The following is a 17115-nucleotide window of genomic DNA, read 5'->3' on the forward strand; positions in this document are numbered from 1 at the left end:
TACGTGTGTGTGCTTGCTCACACAAAACGCATTGCCAGTGAAAATTAAACCGTTTTCTTCCACTGATTGTGTCTATTGAGAGGTAAGCCACCTCTTTTTTTATCCTAGTTTTATCCTATCCTGGGCGCCTCTTTCCCTTTGTTGCGTTCATGCTACAGGGATAGGCGTAAAATTGGTCAGTGATTAGCCAATCATAATTGAAAGTGTGTACCAGGCTTAAACAATTAAACCAGGCCCAGTATCCTGAAGTAAAATGATATGGTGCCAGCCAGGATATTGATATGATTATGTTTATAGATAGACACATAGACAGACTAGATGTAATACATATGACTCTGTACATTTTATCTGCCAGGAAGAGGGAGATGACATTGGAAAGAATATCCACCTCGCTTTTATCCTTTCCTTTCCAAAGAGAAGGTCAGATAAGGACATTAGAGAGTCTGATTACTGCCAAGTTATAACAATCTGCATGGATCGGACAACGAGCATCTGCTATACATTATATCGGTAATAATGTTTTTTTCCAATGATCATTTACTTTTTAATAACATTAAATCACAGAGAAAAAAGTCTTTACACTGCAATTATATATTTTCACATAAACTGACAGTTTTCTCCAACAAAATAGTGAAATACGTTAATAAAAATAATGATTAGATTCACTTTTTGCAATAAACTCAAACGCTGACCAGTAACCAAACATGAAAAAAAGGCCCACAAATAATTGTCGAAGTTATATAACAAAAAACGATTTCCTAAACATTGCAGTCATCTGAAAACTAGTTGTTTCGCAAATAAGCAAGATATGTAAAATATTTATCAACAGCGTCCAACCATAGCGGGAGCAAGTAATCAGAGCATGACCTGGAGTTCATATCTGGGATAATATATTCGGCGTTTATTGATTTGTTTTGCCGATAATTGCACTCATAACAAACTGAGCGTCTGAAAAACAATATATCCGTGTCTGCTTTTTATGCAGCCTTGCAATTGTCAAGCCGGAACTCTGTGCATAGGCAGTATGTGTGAGCTTAATGGCAATTTGTTATTGGAATGCTGCTATCTTAGGCTGTACGAGTGCTTGCTCGCGCCCATCCATCACTCTGACGTTGTTTTATTATACAAAGTTTATTCTTTTATTTTTTTTTGCAGCCCTGCTCAGCAAAGCGCTGCTTGTTTATGATATGTATTAACGGGGAGCATTGGCTGCGCTCTTTAAGTATGATTTAAACTGACTCTTAAGTTCCAGGTCTCTGCATTAATCCTGTATCAAACCTCACGGGGGACACATTAGGGGAGGTGTTCTGAAAATGTTTGTCACTTCTCCAGGTTTTGATAAACGTTGTACACAAGCTCTAGCCAAGTAACAATAAGCTGTTCACCGTGGGAGGTGCTTGTTGCTTTTGCTTGTTTGGGGGGATATTGTAACTAAATTAAATGAAATATCTCGAATGCTGTGTACACACTATGCTATTTCCCCGATAATTTTCAGCATGTCCAATCTGCTCTGTTTGATAACAGGATCAATATTCCAAAGTTATCACAGGAAAATTGATCCTGTTATCGATCGGGAGCAGTTTGGACATGTACACATGTGCAACTGCCAGCCATATTTCCCATTGATCGGATGGGAAATTGCATCATGTGTGCATCAAGACTGCCATATCTTCTCTACTGCGAACTGGGCAAGATAATTCTTGGTGACATGAATTAAGCAAAATCCTAGTACAGGTAGTCCCCGGTTTACGAACGCACGACTTACGAACGACCCGCCGATACGAACGCCCGCCGACCCGCCGCAATGACATCATGCAACTGGGGACTACCGGTACCTCTTCTGCTGCCGTTTTTAAAGCAGAGTAGGCGCAGCGGAAGGGAGATAGAGGACATCTCACCTGTTCCACAGCGATAGAAGGGTCCCAGCTTGCTGCCCGGAAGCTGCACGGCCCGTACTCTCTCTCTGTCCACTCTTCTCCGGCGGCCACTTATGCGTCGCATAATGACGCAATCAGGAGAAGCACCCTAGTGGAGGCGCCTCTTGATGAGTCATTATGTCCCCTATCTGCCTTCCGCTGCCCTACTCTGCTTTAAAAACGGGGGCAAAGGTGGCTTGCACAGCGTCCCGACTTAAGGACAGATTCAGGTTAAGAACGAGCCGACAGTCCCTATCTCGTTCGTTAACCGAGGACTACCTATTCCTTTCTAGTCTCCTGAAAACAGACTAGGGCATAAACCTTTAATCTTGTCTCCTCTAGACATTGCATTCACACCCTCTTCAACAACAAAAAATACTTATTGCCCCACTTCATCCATTTCCATACCAGATCAATGGCAGATCATTGGCAGATCAATGGCAAAAAAGACCGTTATATTTTTTCCCAGACTCCTTCATTTCATTAACCTTTTGCCAACCAGTTATATATTTTTTTCAACATGCATTGCGTCGCCACATTGTTTTAAGCCCTTCCCATGTTTCCCTTCCTCGGCAGGCTATAATGCTGAGTGGGCACAGGGAGCACTTTCGTATTTACCTGTTCCGAATTTCGACTCTTCTATTCCTTCACTGTAATGTGCTGTAATGCCATCATCGTCTTCTTGGTCCTGATCACATGATATGACATGTGATCGGGACCCGGAGGATGATGTCAGCATTGCAGCGCTGCTTGGTGGTGGAAGAGGGTTGGTGGAAGAGACTTTTCCACCACTGAGCTGTGCTACAATGCTAACATCATTCTCTGGGTCCTGATCACATGCCATATCATGTGATCGGGGCCTGGAAGAGGATGTCGGCATTACAGCATTCGCTCTGGAGGAAGAGGAAAGCCAATCCAGCTTTCAAAACAGGTAAACGTGAAAGCACTCCCTGCGCCCACTTTACATTAGGCCACCTAAGTTTAGCTGGCTGCATCTGCCCTGCCACAAAAAGAGGAGGGAATTTGGAGAAGGCGTTTCTAAGTCAAAAAGGGTCAAGCGGACAAGAAACGTTCTCTGGAATGGAAGTTTCAACCAGGGGACTTAGTCTGGGTTTCCACACGTCATTTGACCCTGAAACAGCCATCAGCCAAATTGGGTCCCAGGTTTATGGGTCCGTTTTCTGTGACCAAGAAAATCAACAATGTCACTTATGCTGTAGATCTTCCGGCCAGTATGCGGGGCGTAAGATCTTTTCACGTGTCTCTCCTTAAACCTGCGGTCCAGGTGGGTCCCACTCCTCCTCCTCCTGTGATGGTAGATGACCAACCCGAATACGAGGTGGAGAAAATATTAGACTAACGCATTGTACAGAATTCGGTACAATATTTAGTGCATTGGAAAGGGTATGGCATTGAGGAGAGAGAATGGGTACCGAGGAGTCGTATGCATGCAGACGAATTGAGGAAGGAGTTTCATGCCTTACATCCCGAGAAACCTGGTGGGAGCTGTCCGGAGTCCACTCCTCGGGAGGGGGGTACTGTGAGGCATCGCGGGAAAGCAGCCGCCTCTACTCAGCGTGAGGCGGCTGCTTCCCTCAAGGGCATGGCGGAGCGCGGAGAAAGCCCGCATGGCCCTGAGACACCGCAGAGCGGTGCTGGTGTGGCTGGGACTCATAGTCCCTCTAGATTCAGAGTAATGCGTGTGCGCGTGGAGAGGCAGAGCATATATGGCAGCCAGAAAAAGGTCAGCTGACCTGCTCGGTCAGCTGACGGCTAGGCCTCTTCTCATTGGTCCAGCACTTAGGGAGGTGCTGGAGAGATGCCTGTGTATATATTCTGCCGGCTGTTCAGTTGCTGGTTGTCTGGCGTTGCAAACACAACGTGGTAGCACTCAGACCTTAGTCAGATCCTAAAGTGTGCCGGGACCAGCTGAAGCTGTAATCCTACACTTAGCTAGATTCTGTTGATAGCTTAAAGTACTAGTTTGTTTGTGATTATTTGTTATGACCTTCTGCCTGCCTGACCATTCTCCTGAACTCTGATCCTGTACTTTGTCATTCTGATACTCTGTTGCCGAACCCCGGCTCGTCCTTAGACTCTGCATCTGCCTCCTGATTCTGTACCTCGATATTTCTGATACCCTGTTGCCGAACCCTGCCTGTTTATTAAGACTCCGCATCTGCCTTCTGAATCTGTACTTTATCTGTCTGTGTGTTGACTACCTGGCTTGTCCGACCTCGAGAACCGACCTTACTGTTAGAAGCGGTTACCAGTCCTGTTAGTGACACCTCCTCCTGAGTGTCACTATCAGAGAGTCCTTCCTATCTTAGCCTGACTCCTCCCTCCTAGGAGAGTTCAGGTCTTCGGAAGGAATCCGTGCAGTACTCCTTACTGCCTTAGGCTTAGGCCTCTTAGTGTTACAGTTACACCAAACACTACACTTTACTCAGGTGCCCAGAGGTTAGCTAGTATATTGGATTATCGGTGATACTGCAGATCATCTATAATCTGGTATATATCTGTATTCCCAGTGATACTGCAGATCACCGGTAATCAGATCCTCTCTGTGCTACACCGTTCGTTACATAAACATGCCTAGAATTGCTCTGAAATCAGCTCCAAAAACCGCTAGCGTTTTGTGGATCTGCTAGCGGTTTTGGTGAGCACTGGGCCTGACAGAACATGTGTGTCAAGCAGAGGAGATGGTTTGGGACCATGGGAGGGCCTTACTACTCTGGTTTGGTACTACTGTGCATATCCCACTTAAGGACACTCTACACGGCCCCGTTATGCATTGTTCATGGATAATGTATCACATATTTGAGGAAATAAGATAATGGCCACTATTCAATTAATTTTTTTTAATGAGTTTTCTTCTAGGTGACATATTTACACCTTTTCAATACATTTATTTTTAAGCCACCAGCAATACTGGAAAAAAAATTTAATATTATTTTTTCAAAAACTACTTTTCAGCACTTTTCAATTGCAAAGTGCTGAAAAGTTATTTTAAAGAGAGAAGATGCTAAATTATATTCTAGAGAAAACTCAGGAGAGTGAAAAATAGTAAATTGACTAAGGCCCAATGTATCACACATCTACTGTATATGAATAAATCCTGTGGACTTTTTACATACTATTTTTCTAATTTCCATACACTTGACATTTGATAACTATGGGTAATCATGTTTTTTGGCTATCATGATTTTCGCTTTTTCAGATTTCTAGATAATTTCCAGCATATTAAGGTCTATTTCAAAAGCATCAATGATCTCACAATAGGGGGTAAAAGCAAGTTTCATAAAGTACATACTGTAAGTGCTCATTTCCACTTATGCATTACTTTGTGCATTTCAGTGAAATGTACAGCATGCCTTACTCAAGAACATCAGGCGTGCATAGGTTGCAGTGTCTGATGCTGCCATGTATGTGCTTCGCTGCAGTGAATTGCAATAACGCACTGCTACATGCATGTGGTCTGCAGCACAGAGCTGTCCCATTGACCATCTGTCAAAGTTCCATTGACCTTGGCACTGGTAATTATTATGGGCAGTTTCATGTCATATATAAGAGTATAAGCAAGAAAGGGTCTTCTAAACAGTGCACCCAGCAAGGGATGATGGGCCATCACTCCTAATGGGTGGTGGACTACTTTGCTGCCTCGTGCTCGCCAGATCACGATCCCTAGGACTGCCCCACCAGAAATGAGAAGAACAGAAGGAGTACCTTGCCAATGTGGGAAGGAGTACTAAACAGGACTGATTGACTAAAACTAACAGAGCAGGACTAACTAGCTGGACAGGACGGACGGGATTGGATGGCCAGGACGGGATGGCCTGGACAGGATGGGGCAGAATGGAAAGGATGATAAACTTGACAGAAAGAACTGGACAGGATGGAACTAATGTTCCAGACCAGGCCCGGATTTACCACACAGGAGCCTATAGGCACAGATTTCCTGGCACCTTAGACTTCACCCTCCATGAACCTGCAAACCACCACAGAACTGCACTGTAAGTGTGCTGGCTGGCCCAGCTGTCACTTCTCCCTTACATCCCTTGCCTGTCATAGGTAGCTATAGGTGTCCCTTAGCATTAGGTAGCCAGAAGCACCCTCAATATTAAGTAGCTAGATGTGCCCCCAACTGAAGGGAGATTGTGATGATTTGCTCAGCTGCCTGTGCAGGCAGGCAGCTTTTTGACCATTGTTTTGATTTGCATGCTGCAGGACTCTGGAAAGAAGAGCTTCTGTCAGTTTTGCAGCTTGTGCTTGCAGAGGAATTTGCATACGTTGTCATGCAAATTGCCTGGCCACATTCATTGGAGGCGTGTACTATAAGTACTATGTCTTTCCCACAATGCTTCGCTGTTCACAAGGATTTCGTCCTATGTAACACTCCTGGTGGGGTGTCAGCCTTGCTCTCTGTTTGAACATCAGCTTAGAGTAATTCCTGAATCTGCGCTAGGCAGATTTCCCTAGTGCAGTTAGGATTGTATTATCTGTATTGCCTGTTCTGTCTTGTCTTGCCTGTTGCCATTGTCCTGTCCCTATGGTGGTCGACAGGAAATGGTTCTGATCTCTGTTCTTGGAGTATAGCTGGTGCAGCGGTTGCTACCAGCTATCTCTTCTGTTCTGTCTCCTGGGATCGCGCTAGATACTTTTCGCTAGCGCTGGGGATCCTTCTGTTCTGTCTCCTAGGATCGCGCTAGCTACTTTTTGCTAGCGCTGGGGATCCTTCTGTTCTGTCTTCTGGGATCGCGCTGGCCACTTTTCGCTAGCGCTGGGGATCCTTCTGTTCCGCTACTCTGTACCTAGATCGCGCTAGCCACTTTTCGCTAGTGCTGTGGATCCTATCTCTCGCTTGTCCCTGTTTTCATGTGTCTGTCTTGTCCGCTACGCTTGCTGGAGGCTCGGTGAGGTAACCGTTAAGCAAGCGCTCGCGTCCTCTGTTTCATGTTTGTCTGTTAATGGTTAGTTAGGCGTGCTTGTCTCTATTGTGCTTATCACGTGGAGATCACGCATAACCACGTGCACTGTTGCGAATGAGTGCGGTGTTCGCGGTTAGCTAGCGTTTGTTATTTTCCGTATCTCCTTATTGTATTATTTGCTGTGCCTTTGCTACCCTCGAATTCTATTCTGATCTGCCTTGTGTCACGTCTGGCGATCGCACCTCTCGCGATCGCGTTCCTATTTCATATCTGCTGTTGTGTGTGCCCGGTCGCGGGGTGGCGACTGGATTGGCGCACACACATACAACCTGTCCCTTTGCTCATTTTCATTTGCAATCGCCTCTCTTGCGATTGCGTTCTGCGCTTCGTACAATTCCTGTCTGGCATTTGTGGAGGTACAGAGGATTGGTTCCTCTGCACTCCCCAGCGCCATCTGCCGACAGGAATTTCCCTCTACAGGTGCGTAGCACCTTTTGCTGGGTGCCTGCAATTACACGCTTGTGGAGGATTTCCGCCGTGTCAGCGCACGCGTGGTGCGCTGATCACGGAGAAAGTTCCACAATCGTTACAGAGATATCATCAGTGGAATGCCGAGAGTTGGGTGAGTAACCTCTCATTTATGCTCTGCTTGGGACTCTGCATAGAGAAGGTGCAAGGAAGACACTCAGGGAGGGGAGTAGGCAGCCTTTCCATCATCAAGCACCTGTAGGCACGTGCCTACATTGCCTTATGGTAAATCTTGCCCTTGTCCAGACGGGAAAGGATGGACTGGATAGGCTGACTGGGACTAGCTTGATAAGTACCAAAGTACAAGGTCTAACTCAATACATAAATTGCATAAATGCCAATAAATGTCAATGGGCTGTCTGCACATGTTAAGTTTAAAGACCATGTGTTAATATACCTTTGTCTGTACATCTATTCTGCCAAGCACTTTAACGCCTTTAACGCTTATGATTTTTACATTATTTATCTTGTTTTTTATCTGTCTTTTATTCTTTCCCACTCCCAGCCACTTGACATTGTTATTTCAACTGTGCTTGAGACAGGATTGCTTTGGTTATGATTGAAATGGACTGCTTCTATTGTGGTTATTGCTTTTGACTAGAGTCTCAGTGGTCTTATGTACTATTATTGTTGGGTTGTTGCTGAATTTTGCTGGGGGGCCCTGGATATTGATAGTGTACTGGTTAAGGGCTCTGCCTCTGACATGGGAGACCAGGGTTTGATTCCTGGCTAGGTCAAGTACCTATTCAGTAAGGAGTTCAAGGCAAGACTCCCTAACACTGCAGGGTGGCCTCTTGAGCGCCCCTTAGTGGCTGCAGCTCTTGAGCGCTTTGAGTCTCACAGGAGAAAAGCGCTATACAAATGTTCAGATTATTATTATTATTATTATTATATTTCAGTTATGCCTCTAATACGCACCGAGTAGAACAAAAGACGAATTATAATTGGTTTTATAAGGAACCCCAAAAAAGAGGAGAAACAATATTGATAAATTATTTTCTCATTAAATAAGGCAATTTAAATGCTAAGACTGATGAATATGAAATATACCATGGTGCCCATCAGTAAATATGGCCTTTATGAAAAAACAAGTGACAATAGCATCGGATTGGTCCAATTAGCCTCTCTGAACAACCTTAGACTATCCAGCATCTGCTTTCCTTGTAGAGCTATTCACAAATGCACATGGGCTATTCCTGGCACTAAGGAAAACAGTCACATAGACCATGTGCTACTGGGGAAGAGGTAGGATATCTCCATTGAGGATGGTCAGACATACACAGGAGAAAATTGTAATTCTGATCACTGTCTTGTAAAAGCCAAATTTAGACATAATGTTTACAGTAAACTGGGGAAAATGGGAAATATTATATGGCAATTAAAGTAAAAAATGCCAACAGGGAGTTCAGGAGGTCCGAAAATGAAAAGAAAAAAAATGCAAAAGAAGAAAATTGTTAAAAATGAAAGGTTTGCATGACTATTCCTGCTCAAGATATTTTAGGACAATTTGAAAAAAAAAAATAGAATTAGCAATTAGCCTATCAGCCAAGGGGCCTGATGCATAAAAGGATGGAAATTTTGGAAAGCAATTTTACCAGTCCTAACTTAAGCACTGGTAAGAATACAGAGGAAAGTTTTTTTTTATTTAACCTGTTATTAACCTATACCCAAATCACAGACAGAGAGTTCCAAGATGGTAGCACTCAGCCACCCATTGACACCTTTACAAGGTGTGTCAGTATTACTCCACTGACACCTTTATAAGGCGTCTCCGTATTACCCCACTGACACCTTTACAAGGTGTATCAATAGTACCCCACCAGAGCAGGATCATTCACATGGGAACCTAGGCAGGTGCCTGGGGCCTAGTGTTTGACATGGGGACCAACTTCCACTTTCTTTGTCTCCTGTCCAGCCTCAGATTGCCAAAAGGACCATCAGGATGAGCCAAATCCAGTACCTTGCCTAGGGCTCCATTTCATCTTAATCAGGGGCGTTGCTAATCCTAAAAGATCTGGGGCACTTTGGGGCACCTAGGACAAAGGTAGAGTGCAAAATGGGCATGGCCATGACATGAGTGGAAAATGGGTGTGTTCATGATGTGGGCATAGCCAACTGTAATGTAGTAGGGTTGCATAGATCTGCCTCTGGCCCCTGAACCAAAGGATGCCCACCTGGGGACTTCCTTCAAATGCTGCATTAGCTCTCCGTTGTTGCTATAGCACCAGTGATCACCTGTATATGTGCTTTGAACACTGGTAATTATTCAATCTGTTTCCGTGCCTTGCTCACACCTTTGCCACACTGGAAGCAGAGCACTTGTTATCATGTAAATTAAATGTACTGTATAAAGTGCAGCAGGTGCAGATGGGGGAGCAGTGTGAAATCTGCACTGGGGCTGTGGCTCTGTAGTTACCCCCTTAGATGCATCACTTATTGCTGTTTCTTTCAGACTGAAGTTCATCTTCACACTTCCACAGCGGCAGCATACACATAATAACATGCAATATAAATGTACTCAATACTATACAGTGAATAACAATGCAATCACTTGTTCCTGCTTCAAGATGATAAATTGGAGCCTGGCTATGCAGTTAGTTTAGAAATTGTAATTATGCTCCAGTTATATTAATTTTAAGCAGAAAAATAAATAAATAATGGCACCATTATGATCAGAAAATATGGTCACATTAATAATACATGTAGTATGATTAATGGAATATTTTCTTTCCTCTGAGTGATGAATGGAGGGTTCTCGCACCATTCTCCATTTGTTTCCTCTTTACATCTGAAAGCACCCTGGGCTCGGCGACATCGCGGTTCAGAAATAAAACAGCGCTTTTCCTGGGATTGTAATGGTTATTTTTTTTTTTGCCAATCAATTCATTAATGGTAAAAGGTGTATCTATTAACATTCAGATTTGACCTTCATTAAAGCTTTTCATTAAAAGATACGCAACAGCATAATAACCTTTAAAGAACAACATTTCTTCGTTACAGCTGCTTTAAATCCTGCAATAAATCCGCGGTGTGTATACTTCCTGCTTTCATGAAAGAAGACATATTGCTAACATTGTGTGTTTACCAATTAAAGCGGCCCTGAACTCAGAACCTCCTCTCTGCTCTAGAAGATACACAACAGCACAATAACCTTTAAACAAAAAACATTTCTTTATTACAACTGATACAAATCCTAAAATACATCTGCACTGTTTCTACTTCCTCATTCATGGAAGTAGATCTATTGTTAAAGAGACTCTGAAGTGAGGTTTTTTTGTTGTTGTTTTATACTTTATTTGACTTCATGAAAATGTAGACAAAGTGTTCTGCCGCATACCCAAGGCAGAATGAGCAATCCTGTCCCCAGAAATTATCTATTTGTCTAACACGACCCATTAGGTTGCAGAAAAAGCTACCAGGAAGAGGCAGAGCTGTTTACCCAATCTCTGCCTCTTCAACAGTCAAACACTGCCTATCCCCGCCCCTCTCCACCCACTTTAAATCATTATGCCGCCCCTCATGCATATGCACACATCTATGCGCGCACTAGTGCATACCTCCCAACATTTGAATTATAGAAAGCGGGACACTTAGGCCACACCTCTGGCCACACCCCCAACCCCCTAGTCACGCCCACCAAAAAGTTTTTAAATAAATATTTTTAATTAATAAATAATATTAATTACTCCCGAAAGGGGAGGCACGTGAGGGTGCCAGTGGGTATGGAGGAGGGTGAGGGTGGCCGTGGGTGGGCAGAGAGGGGGAAAAAAACTATCGAGGCACCAGCCCTGGGGATGCGGTATACAGCATGGCATTAAATTTCTCCCTCCCTCCCTCCTAATGTGCCCCCAGTGCCCCCCCCCCCCTGCAGAGTAAAATGCGCAGCGGAGCGGGCTGTAAATCTTACCATTGCCTCTCCATGCATATTGGGATCTGACTCTTCTCGGCTTCCTGCTTCCTGTGACGTCACAGGAAGCAGGAAGCCAAGAAGACCAGATGTGATCCCTGTACGCACGGAGAGGCAATAGTAAGATTTACAGACCGCTGCGCATTTTACTCTGCAGGGGGGGGGGGCACTGGGGGCACATTAGGAGGGAGGGAGGGCAAAACTTAATGGCGGCAGCCATCCTTGCCGCATACCGCATCCCCGGGCTGGTGCCTCGATCGTTTCTCCCCCCCCTTTCTCCCCATCGGCCGAGACCAGGGGGGGCAGCGCGGGATAGCGGGATGGCCCCCCAAAATCGAGACCGACCCGATGAAAACGGGACGGTTGGGGGCTATGCTAGAACCGCGACCCGGAAGCAGTCACAGAGGTCACAGCCATTTCATCCAGGAAATCCTGTTTTTTTTTTAAACCATAAAAAGATGGAGAGGGGGCTTAGCGGCAGTAAGTGGATAGAAACAATCTATATTTTAAGGGCTATCCACCTAAGTAATTTTTTGATAAATGTATTGTGACTTCAGATTCTCTTTAACATCCTGTGCTTTCAAATGAGCTTATCTGCCATCTCTGCCATGTCAGTCATGTGACACAGGGAAAAGATCAAATTACAACTTGTGATGAGTCACAGATGGGGGGGGGGGGGGGAGTGTTAAACTCTCTGAATACATGCACGGTGCATTTCTCTCTGTTTTACTTCGGTCCTGTGCAAGATTTTAGGTCCACTTTAATGGTAAAAGGTGTATTAACATTCAGATTTGACCTTCATTAAGCAAATTCGCTGTTGTATTATCTATAGCCTGTGCGGTGGCATAGACGGGTACGAGTCTCTTCCTTCTTCTTAGCTTGTTTTCGTCTGTTTTAAATCCCCGAAGACGAGTTCATAAGTGCACTCATCAGTAGGTGGTACGGTTTAGCTAGGCAATTTTAAAGGCACAGCAATTAATTTATTCATTTCGTTTTATAGAATCCAAATAATTTTATGATAAAACTTAAAAAAAATGTTTTCTGCAATTTCGTACTCATTTGTGAATTGCTAATTTTATGCCAAAGTAATTATGCATGACTGCGAACTGTGAAACATTTTGCTCATCACGTAGTTCATTTTCATACCTTATGAAAAATATTAATTGAAGCAGATCTCCAGGCAAAGCATAAAATTGGGCATCGGCATAGTTTGATGGTGAATGAAAAAATGCACATATTAAACCACCTCAGAAGCTTTTTCTGTTACTCCCCAATGTGGATGTGGTGTGCCAAGGCTGGGTCTCATGGTTTGGCCACCTAATGCCACCGAGCCCCTGCTACCAGACAGGAAGTTAAGAAGTGTGGCAAGAAGTGCGGCCAGATTCTGACCCCCCACCCCCACCCACCAAGTGGAGTCGCACATACGCTTCCTAATCAGTGTTGCATGTGTATTTTCGGCAAAGTCGTTTTGGCATTGTAAATGCTGTTTTCAATTTTGAGAAAATATTTGCAAAATTGCATTATATTTTTGCACTATGATAAAAAACAATTATTTTTGTTTCCAATGCGAACACTTGCAGAAAACACGAAAATTCATAGTTTTTAACACGAAAATTAACAAAAGCACTGAAGCAGTTTATTTAGCACAAAAATTGCAGGAAAAAAAATCACAAACTTATTATGCAATGATTCACTCGACGGTCGAATTTTCCATGTTTTTTCGTGAAAATGAATGCAAAAAGAATATCTTCATTTTCACTCATCACTGCTCCCAATCCACACATGCAGAGCGGTCACAGCAGGAGCACAATTACCTGGTCCATTGCCTCTCCTTTTACCTTGTAGCATCGTCTTTCTGTAGGCTTCTAATGTCACATGAGGTGCATTGCTAGTCTAGGGGGAGATGCTAACACATGGTGATAGGAGAGGCACAGTGCAGAAGAGGAGCAGATAAGGCTAGGTCCACACTAGGTCTGTGACAGATTCGATCCATTTTAAACGGATCCGGTTTGGTATTCTCCCCCCCTGTTTTTAAACATATGCCTGGGGGGGGGGGGGGGGGCGAAGTGAAAAGCAGCCAGGACCGGGGTGGCCGTGGGGAGGGGGGTCGCTCCCCACCCCTCCCTCACCTGGGTCCCCCGTCCCCGCTCCACTCCAGCTATTTGCGCAAACTGTTAAAATATAATGTCCGCAGCGAGCGGGACGACTACCTTCTCTCCACTTCCACCACTCACCCCTAGACTTCCTGCAATGTCGCCCTCTATATTTCGGAGGGCGGCATTGCAGGAAGTGACGCGGCGAGCGGAGAAAGTAGAGAGAAGGTAATCTTTCCCACTCGCTGTGGACATTATATCTTAAAGGGACTCCGAGCTCATAAAAAAAATGAAAGTTGTACTCACCTGGGGCTTTCTCCAGCCCAGTGCTGGTCGGGAGGTCCCACGACGGCGTCCTGGCTCTTCTCCTTCTCCCCGCTCCGGAATGGCTGACAGGCCGCAGCCCGGGCGACACTCAGCCGAGTGTCGGGCTGCTCCTTCCGCGTATGATGCGGATTACGTCACACGCCGGCCGCCTCGCGTCATCACGGCGGCCGGCGTGGCAGTACGGCGCATGCGCGCTTTAATCGCGCATGCACAGTACTTTCCTGCCGGCCGCCGTGATGACGCGAGGCGGCCGGCGTGTGACGTAATCCGCGTCATACGCGGAAGGAGCAGCCCGACACTCGGGCGAGTGTCGCCCGGGCTGCGGCCTGTCAGCCATTCCGGAGCGGGGAGAAGGAGAAGAGCCAGGACGCCGTCGTGGGACCTCCCGACCAGCACTGGGCTGGAGAAAGCCCCAGGTGAGTACAACTTTCATTTTTTTTATGAGCTCGGAGTCACTTTAACAATTTGCACAAATATCTGGAGGAGTAGTGGGGACAGGGGACCCAGGTGAGGGGGAGGAACAACAGCAGCTTAATAGAGGAAGGGCATGCTTTGCAGGAGAGGCAGTCCTGGAAAAAGCACCCTTGACATTAGGAACATCTCTTTCCCACCTCTGTGCCCCTTCTCTGCCTCTGTCCTGCCCCTTCCCCACCTCTCCATGTTTCTTCCTCTTCGCCTCTTTGCTCTCTCTGGTAGGAAGCAGGGAGCAGAAAGCTGCCGGTGTGTGATCCTTTTTTCCTCACAAACCAAAACTAAAGAAAACAAAAAGATGCAGGAGTGGTGGGGAGTGGCTCTGCCTGATCTGGCTAGCCCTCCATGTCAGGTAGTTTTTTTTTATATAAACATTGTCCAACTCGGGTTCTCTTTAAGCTCATGGAGTTCTGTAAATGGTCCCAGGAGCAGAAAGCAAAGGGAGACCTTCCCAACGGGAACCCAGAAGGCAGTAAAATCCTAAAATCAGGTTCTAACCCCTTTTTAGGCTATATAAACTTCAAATAAACATGTTTCCTTGAGCTAGGTTTAATAAGCCTAACAGGAAGATTTTTCATTATCAATGGGAAGTCATAACATGCTGATCTAGAAAGAAAACGAGCCTGCATAAATAATGTTAATTGGATCACATTTGTTCAGTTATCAGCACTAAAATAATAATAATTATACTAATAATTCATCTCTAAAAGCTAAGCTAACACTGCTGAATTCTAAATTGCATATGTGAAGCCAGCATGAATAAACAGGGCAATGGCTCTAGTCACAGAGATTTGGATGATTATTAGGAATATCATGCCACAGGCTCTGACTCTAATTTGGGTTTGACGTGATTTCAAATGAAATGTTTCCAGCTTTGTCTACCAAGAAGCCTCGGTAATAGGCCAAACAACAACAGGGATGGCAGAGGATGATGCCACACGATGGGTACAGATGTAGCTGTCTAGATTTCTTCCTTTTTTATCAAATATTAATTAACGGTTAAAAAGGAAAGCAAAGGAAGCCCTAAAGGTAGCCATACATCTAGCAATGTATGAGCAGATTCTACTAAGAGAATAATCTCTCTCTAATTGAATCTGATAAGAGAGAGATCTGTCAGCTGCCCATACACCACAGGCTGATTCCTGATCAATTTCAGCATGAATTGGCCTTGTGACGCCACATCCATCCGCCTTGTTGCCTGTCTGCGGCCTGCACTTGTCCCCCGCTGGCTTCCGGGATACCTCCGTTCTGCATACACACGCGCCCCACTGGTTTCCTGTGTCATTTGTGGGACGTCACATGCGCGCTCTTACTAGAAAACCATGTGGGGCTCACGTGTATGGACAGTGGAATGCGCCCAGAGCAGCGGAGGGACAAGCGCAGACCGCGGACAGGAAATGTATACCTTGCACGGGGCACCGGGGGACATTTTTTCATTAGGCGGGACAACGCCGGGGGTTTCCTTGCGAAATTGCACGTTGTTCCCGCTGTGCACCCACCTGAGCAAGTCGGCCCAACATCTTGCAGAATGAACAATTGACAATGCGACCGACTTTCGTCCTGAAATTGGTCGCATTGTCGGTCGGGCATGCACTTGGCTGCACTGATTTTCATCCAATTGGATTATAATAATCAAATTGGATGGTCGATCCGCCGCCATGTCGCCTGATGTTTGGCCACTTTTAGACTGCCATAGACATCTACTGTATAAGTGTTCTGTGTTTTTGCATTCATATGCCACAGATGTATAAAGGCAATGTAGTACATAACTAAGGTACTACCCCCTATAAAAGACATCTATAATCGCTTTTGTTTCCCTCGTACTCCATTGCCACGGAACTCCAAAAGGCGTTTAGTACGAACAGCCACATTGTCTAAGTAGCAAATGATGTCCTATCCCACAATAGTAAGAAGGAAAGAAAAAATGTGATTGTGGATTAATGAATTAATTTGCCACACACTATCCCCAATGGGACTTCAGAAGTTCACTATATGATTCCCAGGCATTACCATGGAGATTTATTCCCCAAGCGATGACTGCAGTAATCCCCAACAAATGCCGTTGTTGCTACTTTTTAAACATAAATTCTGTAAAAAAAAATGTTTCTAAAATATCACTGCAAGCTTTAATGTGTTTTAAAGCAATAAATGTATTTGTATTTTCTTATCAAGCCCTTCCATCCATGCAAGTTGTATGGCCTGGCAGGTGGAGTTTGCAAACGTGGGGCTTCAACCCCTGACCCTTATCAACCAACATTGCTTTCAACTTTAAAAGCCCCCTTGATTCAATGTTGAGAGATTGGGGGTCCTTCTCTCTGCTGCCTAGGACTCGGACTGGAAGGTGGTAGAATGTGGGGCTTATGGTGATATCTGTTCACCCCCTACTTAACCCCCTTGGCGGTACGCAGTTTCTGACTCTGCGTCCGCCGGGAGGTTTTTTGACCCCCAATTTTTTTTTGCCGCTTTAGCTAGCATTTCGCTAGCTAAGCGTATGCTTTAGATTGCTCCGGTCCCCCCCATGCCCGCCGATCGCCGCCGGCTATACGTACCTCGCCACGATCCCACGAAGAGCGTAGTTTCCCGATCGGCTTCTGACGTTGCTATGGCGACGATCGGAGCTGACGTCATGACGTCAGCCGCAATCCCGATCGCCACCATCGCGATGCCTGAAGCCGATTGGGCGGCTGCGCCTGCATGGGAACGCTAGGGGGTACGTATCCCGAAAGTAACTGCGGGCGATCGCGGGGGACCTGAGCAACTTTGTGCATACGCTTAGCTAGCGAACCGCTAGCTAAAGCGTATTGCACCAGTTTCTTTGTTTTTTTAAGTCCTGGGGCCATGTGATCCTCCGCGGCGGCTACCCCGTGTGTAGCACGGGGTTACCGCTAAGGAGGTTAAAGAGACACTGAAGCGAAAAAAAAATTGATGATATTATGATTTGTATG

At 45.3% G+C, this 17115-nt stretch overlaps 1 long non-coding RNA gene across 2 annotated transcripts in view; it reads left to right on the forward strand.

Annotated features, from left to right (window-relative positions):
• LOC137561157 (uncharacterized) overlaps nucleotides 1-17115 on the forward strand; it is a 317944-nt gene that overhangs the window by 249253 nt on the left and 51576 nt on the right. Inside the window, exon 4 of one of the 2 annotated variants that reach the window (XR_011029893.1) lies at nucleotides 356-505. The exons of the other annotated variant lie outside the window; for it this stretch is intronic. This is a non-coding gene — a long non-coding RNA (uncharacterized lncRNA). Of the gene's footprint in view, nucleotides 1-355; nucleotides 506-17115 lie in introns of those variants that run through there. 2 annotated transcript variants of the gene reach the window in all.

This window comes from Hyperolius riggenbachi, chromosome 3 (genome assembly GCF_040937935.1).
Source record: "Hyperolius riggenbachi isolate aHypRig1 chromosome 3, aHypRig1.pri, whole genome shotgun sequence".
NCBI classification, from domain to species: Eukaryota; Metazoa; Chordata; class Amphibia; order Anura; family Hyperoliidae; genus Hyperolius; species Hyperolius riggenbachi.